Source organism: Triticum aestivum, chromosome 4B, assembly GCF_018294505.1.
Source record: "Triticum aestivum cultivar Chinese Spring chromosome 4B, IWGSC CS RefSeq v2.1, whole genome shotgun sequence".
Classification (NCBI taxonomy): Eukaryota; Viridiplantae; Streptophyta; class Magnoliopsida; order Poales; family Poaceae; genus Triticum; species Triticum aestivum.
The window spans coordinates 35,012,122-35,021,566 of record NC_057804.1 but is presented as its reverse complement, the minus strand read 5'-3'; positions in this window follow the sequence as shown (position 1 = coordinate 35,021,566).

Here is a 9,445-nt window from a genome sequence, read left to right as displayed (position 1 = left end):
TGTCCACCGTATCCACCTCGCTCCCCCGATCGGCCTACGAGCTCGGCCTGGTCCCCCTCTTCCTCCTCACCAAGCCGCACGGCGCCAGAAGCCCCTGGACGCCGCCAGCGCCGCCATCTCTGTCCTCGGGTGCCGGAGATCCCCGCCGACGTTCCGCCGGACCCCGTGTCTCCCCTGCCTCTCCAGCAGCACCAGAAGAACCGCGGTGAGCCTCTGCACCGTTTCCCCCATACCCCGTCGCCTAATTCATCCTACAGCCGCCGTTTCCACCGAAGCCGTGAGCTCCTCGCCGCTGGCAATGGTGCAGACGAGGCCATGGGCACTGCAGCCCGTATCCGAGCACACCAGCGTGCTCGGCGCGCCTCCAGGAACCTGCAGCCACCAGTAGCTCCCCCTCCCATGCCCTCTAGCACCGTACTCGATCGCTCCCGAATGCCGGCCGCCGCCACGAGCTCGACTCTGGCGAGCTCGTTCGACCCCAACCCCTCCTACTTGGCTCTCTGGATGCGCAAGAGCAAGGGCTATGCCCTGGTGCCCTCAGTGCGCTAAACCGACGTCTCTAGCGCAAGTCCGGCGTGCCCCCGCCGTGTTCTGTGGTCGCTGCCGGCTGGTCTCCGACGTGCTGACATGGCGACATCATTAGGGGCTAATGACCCTGCTAATTAAGCCCTCTCTTACTGATGTATGGGCCCCATGCCCTTAATTAATCTTTGTTATTTTCTATTAAGTTTAACTAACCACTTGGGCCCCACCCGTCAGCTTTGACCATGCTGACATGGTTGTTGACTGGCCCCACATGTATGTGACCCAGAGAGCACTGTGTCACTGACCAGTGGACCCTACTGGTCAGTTTGACCTGGCCGACCCAGTTGACTGCTGACATCACAGTGACGTCATGCTGACGCAGTAAGTCATTTTCTGGATTTAAGTTAATTCAGGAAATTCCAGAAAATAGTGCTAACTTCTAAAAAAATCATAGCAATTCAACCTTAACTCCAAATCAAACAAATTATATATGAAAAATGATCAGAAAAATCCAATCTATCCATCTGTACCATTTTCATGCATGTTATAACAACTTATACCTGCTGATCAGGTCAAATCAATTAAATGGCATTTAAACTCTCACATATGGAGTTTGAATTTGAACCTAGTGTTCAAACCAACCCCATTTAACTTGTTGCTAGATGCATTAGGCCAATCAACAGCATATTGCCATGTCATATTCATGCATCATATTGTTGCATGGCATTGATTGTGTTTCTCCTTTGTTTGTCGGTGTTTGTCCCCTCTCAGTAGACGATGTACCGACGATGAGTTCGATGGCACCGATGAAGAACTATATTATCTTCAGAAGTGCCAGGCAAGCAAAACCTCCTTGTTCATTCCGATACAATCCTACTCTCTCGCTCCTGCTCTCTTTTATTGCATTAGGACAACAATGATTCATCTGTTACTTGTTGCGGTAGCTGAACCCCTTTATCCTTTGCATGACCTGTCATTGCCACAGTAAATAGATGAAACCCACTAGCATGAGTAGGAGTTGTTTGAGCCCTGTTGTGCCTACTCATTCATGCTTGTTTGTCATGCCTGCTACTGCTTAGAGTTGAGTCAGGTCTGATTCATCGGGGATGAATCAGAGGTGTGTGAACATGTCCTACTGTTGAGAGCTAAGTGTGTGAACACGATTTGGTAAAGGTAGCGGTGAGAGGCCCTGTAGGAGTACATGGTGGGTTGTCTCATTGCAACCGTCCTCAGGAACTGAGTTCTGTGTTTGTGATCCATGAACAGCTACTACCACACATTGGGATCCTTAATTGACTCTCTCGACTTATTAATCAACATGATCTCTGTCCAGGAGTTGCAACTAGTTTCTGGTGTTTGTAGGTAGTGTTAGTAGTCTACCAAGTGGCACCCGGTACAGGTGGGCTTGGGACAGACTAGGCACAGTGGCACGGTGTACCAAGCATAGATCCACCTGTCGAGGTGGGCTTGGGAACTCTGCACACATCATTTGGGGCCGTGAGCGACACCCCGGCCGGATCTCCTTGCGGATGGAACCCGAATAGGCGATAAACCTGGACAAGAGACTTGTGTGGTTAGTCAGGTCGTGGCCGACACCCTCGCTGGGCTTCCGCTTGAAGGTTGCCGAGTACATGTCGTGTAAACGGCGGTAAGTGGTGAGAGCGTGTGTGAAGAAGTACACCCCTGCAGGGTTAACATTATCTATTCGAATAGCCGTGTCCACGATAAAGGACTTCTGGGTTGCCTGTACAGTTCATAGACAAGTGAAAGTGGATACTCTAAAATACGCAAGATAAGCGTGAGTGCTATGGATGGCGTTCTCGTAGGGAGACGGGAGCGGATCCATAGTGGTGTATTGATATGGTGAATATGTGGACTCGTGTGCGCCACCTCAAAAGAGTTACTTGCAGTCGTAGTTCAGGATAGCCACCGAGTCAAAGCTGGCTTGCTGCAGTTAAACCCCACCATCCCCTTTGTTGATAATGATGCATATGTAGTTAGTTCTGATGTAAGTCTTGCTGGGTACATTTGTACTCACGTTGCTTAATTTATGTTTTTGCATAGAGACTTCATCTCGCTAGTAGTACCGCGTGGACTTCGACGTTTAGCTTTTTACCTCAGCTACGATCTTGTGCCCTCGGCAGGATCTGGTAGATAGTCAGGCTTCTCAGCCTTTTTCATTTGTAGATGTCTGTACTCAGACATGTTAAGCTTCCGTTTGTGCTTTGACTTGTATGCTCTGAATGTTGAGTCATGAGACTCATGCTTGTAATATCTCGCTCCTCAGAGCCTATTGAATAAATACTTGAGTTGTAGAGTCATGTTGTGATGCCATGTTGTATTTGCACATATCGAGCATATTGTGTGTATGTTATTGAAATGCTTGGTATGTGTGGGATCTGACTATCTAGTTGTTTATCCTTAGTAGCCTCTCTTACCGGGAAATGTCTCCCAGTGCTTCCACTGAGCCATGGTAGCTTGCTACTGCTCCGGAACACTTAGGCTGGCCAGCATGTGTCCTTCTTCGTTCCTGTGTCTGTCCCTTCGGTGAAATGTCACGCGATGAATACCGGAGTCCTGTTAGCCCGCTACAGCCCGGTTCACCGGAGTCTTGCTAGCCCAGTGCTACAGCCTGGATTCACTCGCTGATGACCGACACGTTTGATGTTGGGTCATGGATGCCTGTCCCTGTAAGTTTGTGCCACTTTGGGTTTACGACTAGCCATGTCAGCCCGGGCTCCTTATCATATGGATGCTAGCGACACTATCATATACGTGTGCCAAAAGGCGCAAATGGTCCCGGGCAAAGGTAAGGCGACACCCGTGGGGATACCGTGCATGAGGCCGCAAAGTGATATGAGGTGTTACATGCTAGATCGATGTGGCATTGAGTCGGGGTCCTGACAGAAGGTCTCCATGAAAGATTGGAAGTCGTGCTTCTTGGTATTGGCAACTTTGATGGACGCCAACTTTTCCTCTCACGCATCCTTGCAGTGAACACGGACCAGGGACAGAGCAACGTCAGCGCTGCACCTGGCAGAAGACTTCTTCCATTCTTGCACTCGACCTGGAACTTCATTCAGTCGAGCCATTAGAGACTCGAGGTCATTTTGAAGCATTGCTCCTGGCCAGAGCATCGTGTCGATTTGCGACGCTGCAACCTTCAGTCGAGCAAGGTAGTCAACCACACCAGCAACACGAGACTCCAGTCGGAGCACGTTCATAGCAGCTTCATCCTTCACAAGAGAGTTAATGGGATCCAAGCTTCTCTCCACTCGACTGGTCTCCTCCTCGAAGTTTTGGCAGAATTCTGTAAACACAATTCAAAGATAAACTAGCAGTTCTGCGATGAGTCGATGACAACAAGTCAGTCGGGTAGGGGAGGTTACCCTCAAGCATGATGAATAACTTCTTGGCGATCCCTCCCAGATAAGCCTCCAGATCGTTCTTCTTCCCCACCAGTTCACTAGCCTTGTCATTCAGAGCTATCTTATCATTCTTCAGACGGCTGACCTCCTTGTTGGCCGCATCGAGAGCAGCTTTCAGATTGGCGTTCTCCTCTTCAAGTTTACCGACTGAAGCCAGCTTTTCTTCCGCAAGTTTCGTTTTATCCAAAGCCGCCTTCTGCGCCTCGGCAAGGTCATGGTCCTTCTTCTTCAGAGCCTCCTCCATTTTACCTGCAAAATGACAATGAGATCAGAATCAAGAATGGGCAGAAAGATAAAGACAGTCGTCAAGTTCTCACCAGCCATACCTTTTGCTTCGTCTTCTGCCTTCTGAAAGTTCTCCTAAGCAAGCTTCAAGTCAAGGTTGAGCTGGATCTGTTTGTTTTCCAATTCAGTATAGCAAGCCACAAGCTCACAGGATTTCTGCGAAGGGTCAGTCGACAGACATCAAAGATAGGTTACTTCCGAGTGACTAAGAGAAAAATCGTAACATTTCTAAGACTACAGCCGAATCAAAATATTCAACAGTAGTCTCGGGGACTACGCCCAGTGGGTGCACTCAGCATACCCCCACTGGTTCTACCGACTTGGTCCGATCATTCGACCGAAAGGGACAAAGAGGTTATGATCCTAAACAATAGCTAGCTGTCAGCAGTCAGCCACGGTCTCATCATGATCTACCAAAAAAACAGGTTCTTCAGACCTTAGTCGACTGCCAGCAGTCGACCATGGCTAGGGGACCACACCCAGTGGGTGCACTCAGCGTGCCCCCACTGGTTCCAAGATTCCATTCTACATGGTCCGACCAGACCGAGTGAAGAAGTTAGAGTGAAGAAACGAAAAATACAAAGACTACAGTCGACTGCCAGCAGTCCACCATAGTCTCGGGGACTACACCCAGTGGGTGCACTCAGTGTGCCCCCACCAATCAAAAAATTCAATCGACACACCCAGTGGGTGTACAGATACAAAGATCTTCAGAAAAGAGAGTCTTTAGGTAGCATATCCTAATAGAACAAGCGGTGACCAACTAACCTGGACGTTGCTCTGAAGGGCTGAGCTAGCATCATAGGCTGCTTGGCTGGCTTCCCGGACCGCCTTCACCTACTCCATCATGATCCCCACCTGGCGTATAGCCTCCTTAGCAGCACCCACTTGGTCCTCTGGGACGTGGTGTGTAGCGAAAAGGGAGGGCGGGGCAACAGTCGACGATGAAGGCCGAACACTCGTCAGCGGCACAACGAAGGACACGGAAGTCCGAGTGATAGTGCCACCCTCCTGAATCGGTGTCTCAGGCACTGATGCAATCCGAGTAGTCTTGCCAGCAGACACCTTTCTATTCCTTCTCGGCCTCAGCGGCGCTTCGTCGTCATCATCAGGGAGATCAATGACATGAGGAGGAGCTACAGGAAAAATCCAAAGTTAAAATCAAAAATCCAATCGACCAAAAGTGAAATTACAGAGCTTGTACCAAGGTTGGAGGTGGCAGCGTCTTCCATTTCCTGGTCTTCGTTCTTGGCGGAGGTCTCGGAGGTAGCAGCACTGCAGATTTCAGAAACCAGTCGGTTAGTCAATGAGTCGACCAAGAGTCTGTCCATGCTAAACGAGAAAACACAAGTTCTGATGTTACCCGGAAATGGTGGAAATGGTCATTCTCATCTTGGGCAAGGCCTTCGGCGGCTTTGATGACGCCGCTCATGGATGCTTCAGCGCTTTTTCAGTCGGCGCCGGAGAAGCCGTCCGAGGGCGTTTTGATGACTGCCCAACAGGCGCAGTCACTTTGCCACGCTCTCTCACAGGGTCGTGGGTGAGCTTGGATCGCCTTTCCGTGCGAGGAGGATCGACTTCCTCCTCCTCCTCTTCACTGGAGCCGTCGTCATCCTCTTCCCCCTCACCATCAGATTGCCACTCCTCCTCACTTTCACCTTCGCTCGCCTCTCCCTCCTCGGCCTGTTCTTGCACCCTGTTGGGCATCGAGTACATCTCAGTAATGGTCTAGAAGATAACAAACAAGACAAAAGTCAGTTGACTGGTTTTAAGCAAACAGAATGAAGAAAACAAGATCACAGTCGGAGATGCAGAATTGGACCTGGTCTACTTCGTATGATTGGTCGAGTGGAGGAATCCTCCTGGCTCCTCGAGGGTTGTCTTTGTTCCCCACCCCTCCAACGTAGCCTCTTCGACCTCCTCCGGGTGAATCCGAGTGGTGTCATCGAGACCCGAATACATCCACATCGGATGGTCACGAGCTTGGAGCGGTTGGATACGTCTCCTGAGGAAGACCTCTAACAAATCCATACCAGTCACCCCGTCGCGGACAAGCTGAACCACTCGACCAACCAACACTTTGACTTGTGCCTTCTCTTCCAGTGTCACTTTCAGAGAAGAAGGTTTTTCTGCTCGGTTCAGGGAGAAAGGGGGAAGACCCGTCGCCTGTCCTGGAGTCGGCTGGTCTTTGCAGTAGAACCAGGTCGACTGCCACCCGCGGACTGAGTCAGGAAGAATCATAGCTGGAAAAGAAATTTTGCTCCTCATTTGGATCCCAAGGCCCCCGTACATTTGAATCACTTGCGTCCTATCGTCACTCGACTTGGCTTTCTTAACCGACTGAGAACGACAAGTGAAAATGTGCTTGAAGAGGCCCCAATGAGGACGGGAACCCAAGAAATTCTCGCACAAAGACACGAAGGCAGCAAGATACACGATGGAATTTGGAGTAAAGTGATGAAGTTGCGCTCCGAAAAAGTTCAAGAAACTCCGGAAAAAAGGATGAGGGGGCAGGGAGAATCCGCGGTCGACGTGAGTGGCGATAAGGACACACTCACCCTCGCGAGGCTACGGCTCGATCTCATTCCCCGGGAGGCGCGCAGATTCTTGAGGAATGAATCCCCCCTCGCCCAGGTCATCAATGTCTTCCTGACGAATCGCCGAGGGCATCCAATCGCCCTGGATCCAGCCCAGCGGCAAGGCGGACCTCGAGGAAGATCCGCCCCGACCGGACTTCCTCGCCTTCGCCTGCGTCGTCGCCTTCTTCGCGCGCTCTAACGGCCGCCGTCTTCTCCTTCACCATGGCCGCAGACGAAGCTCGAACAGACCAACGGCACCGGGACGAGAGCGGAGGTGACGGAGGAATTCGAGAAGAAAGGGGAAAAATGAAGGCGCATTGTTCAAAATCCCTGAGCCAACGGCTTATATGGAGTTGCTTCCGAGTGACTGACCTGTGGGCCTAGACGATCCTATCAAATCCCGCAACAGTCGCGCGCATGATACGTGGCGAAAAAGGTGGCGCAGAGATCGAGGCAGCTCCGCCCTATCCCATCCAATTACTGCGGCCTCCTCCGCCCCGCGCGCTTCCCAAAATTTGAATCCCGCGAAATCCGCTAGCAGCAGAACAACTTGTCAGATGGAGGATCTCCTTCACACCGTCACTCGGAGCTCTTCAAGTAAGGAAACTCACTCGACTGAGACCAGGAATGGATCAAGGCGACTGAAAAAGAAGTTGGTGTCGTTACTTAAGTTCATGGATCCAGAACAAGATATACTCATATCACGAAAAATGGGTCGGAAGAATTCTCAACTCCTTCCCCACTCAAACCTCGATCCATTCGGGGGGCTAATGATGAAGCTATGTACCTAGGGTAGGGTCATGGACCTGTCCAAACTACCCTCCCCAAGGACATCTCTAGAAGAAACCACCTGTCAATCGACTCGGAAGTATTCCACTCGACGGACTCGAAGACACTCGGCCATGAAGCCAACCACTCGACAGCCAGAAGATCTAAAGTCACTCTGCATGCAAACGGTCGGTCATTGAGTAGCTTTTATGGTCATCATAGCACTTTATTTGTGGCGTTACCAGTAACGCCCGATCTTAATGTACCTTAAACCCTACATAACTGAGGGCCGGAGAGGTCTGGCAGACCCTATATAAGCCACCCCCCTCCTCAGTGTAAAGGGTCCGCACCCCTGTAACTCATACACACATAATTCAGTCGACCGCCTCCGGGCTCCGAGACGTAGGGCTGTTACTTCATCCGAGAAGGGCATGAACTCGTAAACCTCTTGCGTATACAACTACTCCATAGCTAGGATCTTGCCTCTCCATTCCTATCCCCCTACACTACTGTCAGACTTAGAACCACGACACACACCACGAGCAAGAAACGTTTCTTGTATCCTCTTTCTTCAATAGCACAACTACTGCAGCCAACGATCCTGCTGCCCCTCACCTTATATCTCTCGTTCCTGTGCCTAGCAATGGCGGGGCATGCAGCAAAGCCGCAACAGCCAACGAACTTGCCGCCCCTCACCTTGTCCGACAAGGTTCCTGCTGCTACCATGCAATACTTGTCAGCTCTTATGATTGGGCCCTGTAAGGCTCTTGCTTCTCCTTCATTAACAACATACATGCATTGGCAAGCAGCTAGTAGCAAAACTGAAGGCTCACACAGCTAGAATTGCAGCAGCAGTTAGCCTTTTTGCGGCAGTGGAGTCATCGCGTCATTGATGGCTGTGGCGATGAAATCATCGCCCAGCAAGCAGTGCGGTCTGCGGCATCTGGAGATCTGCTGGTGACGAGTGTGGGGAGGTAACGGATTGGAAGGGGGAGGTGGCGCTGGCGGGAGGGCATGCTGCCAGGCACCATCACCGATCTATCCTCTGCTACTGGCCGTAAGTGACGTTTGGGCGATCCTCCTTCTCTCGATTGGAGGTCTGCATTGCCAAAGTGCCAGTCGTAAATAGGATCCGGAAAACACATGAAGTTTTCCCTATTCATGGAGGAGGCTCCATGGGAGAGGATCACGAGGAGTTTGTGATTACAGGCTACGGTGAGAAGATTGGTTGGAGAGCAAGGGTAGGGAGTCAGGGTTACCAGGCCATTGTTCATCGCTGCCGCTCCTCCTTGTCGAGCTCCAGCAAGATAATGGAGGGCGTGGGCGAGCAGTGCTCAACGGCGAGAAAGAGAGATCCCATGGGTGAGAGGAGAGAAGTAGTCGTCGGCGGTGGCGATTCAGGAACAAGGGATTTGGGGAAGGGAGTGGGAGGTGGGAACATGACGTGTGTACGTGGGCTGTTTACTTTCCTGCTTATTTTTTCGTGCGGGGCTGGGTGAGAAGGAGGTCCGATTTTTTCGGTTGTTGGGATCGTGCCTCTCGCGCGAGGCGAGGTTATTTTTTATCGATCGATCTTGTAGGGGGAGGGGAGGGAGGAGGTCGAACCATCACAAGGACGGCAGATTGTCCTTTAATAATAGAGATGTCACTTTCTATAAATCTCGACTCTCCCGACTCTGGCGTCACACCCTCACGGGCGACTCGAGAGGTTCCCAACCCTAGCCGCCAGGTCCTCTATCTCGAGCGCGGGCCTCCTGCAGCTCGGGGAGATCCCCACACCGAGCGGCCGCGTAGCATAGCCCCGCCGCCGCCTCCCGCGGCTCCTCGGGGCAGTCGTGGTGCGCGTCGATCGGCGCCGCC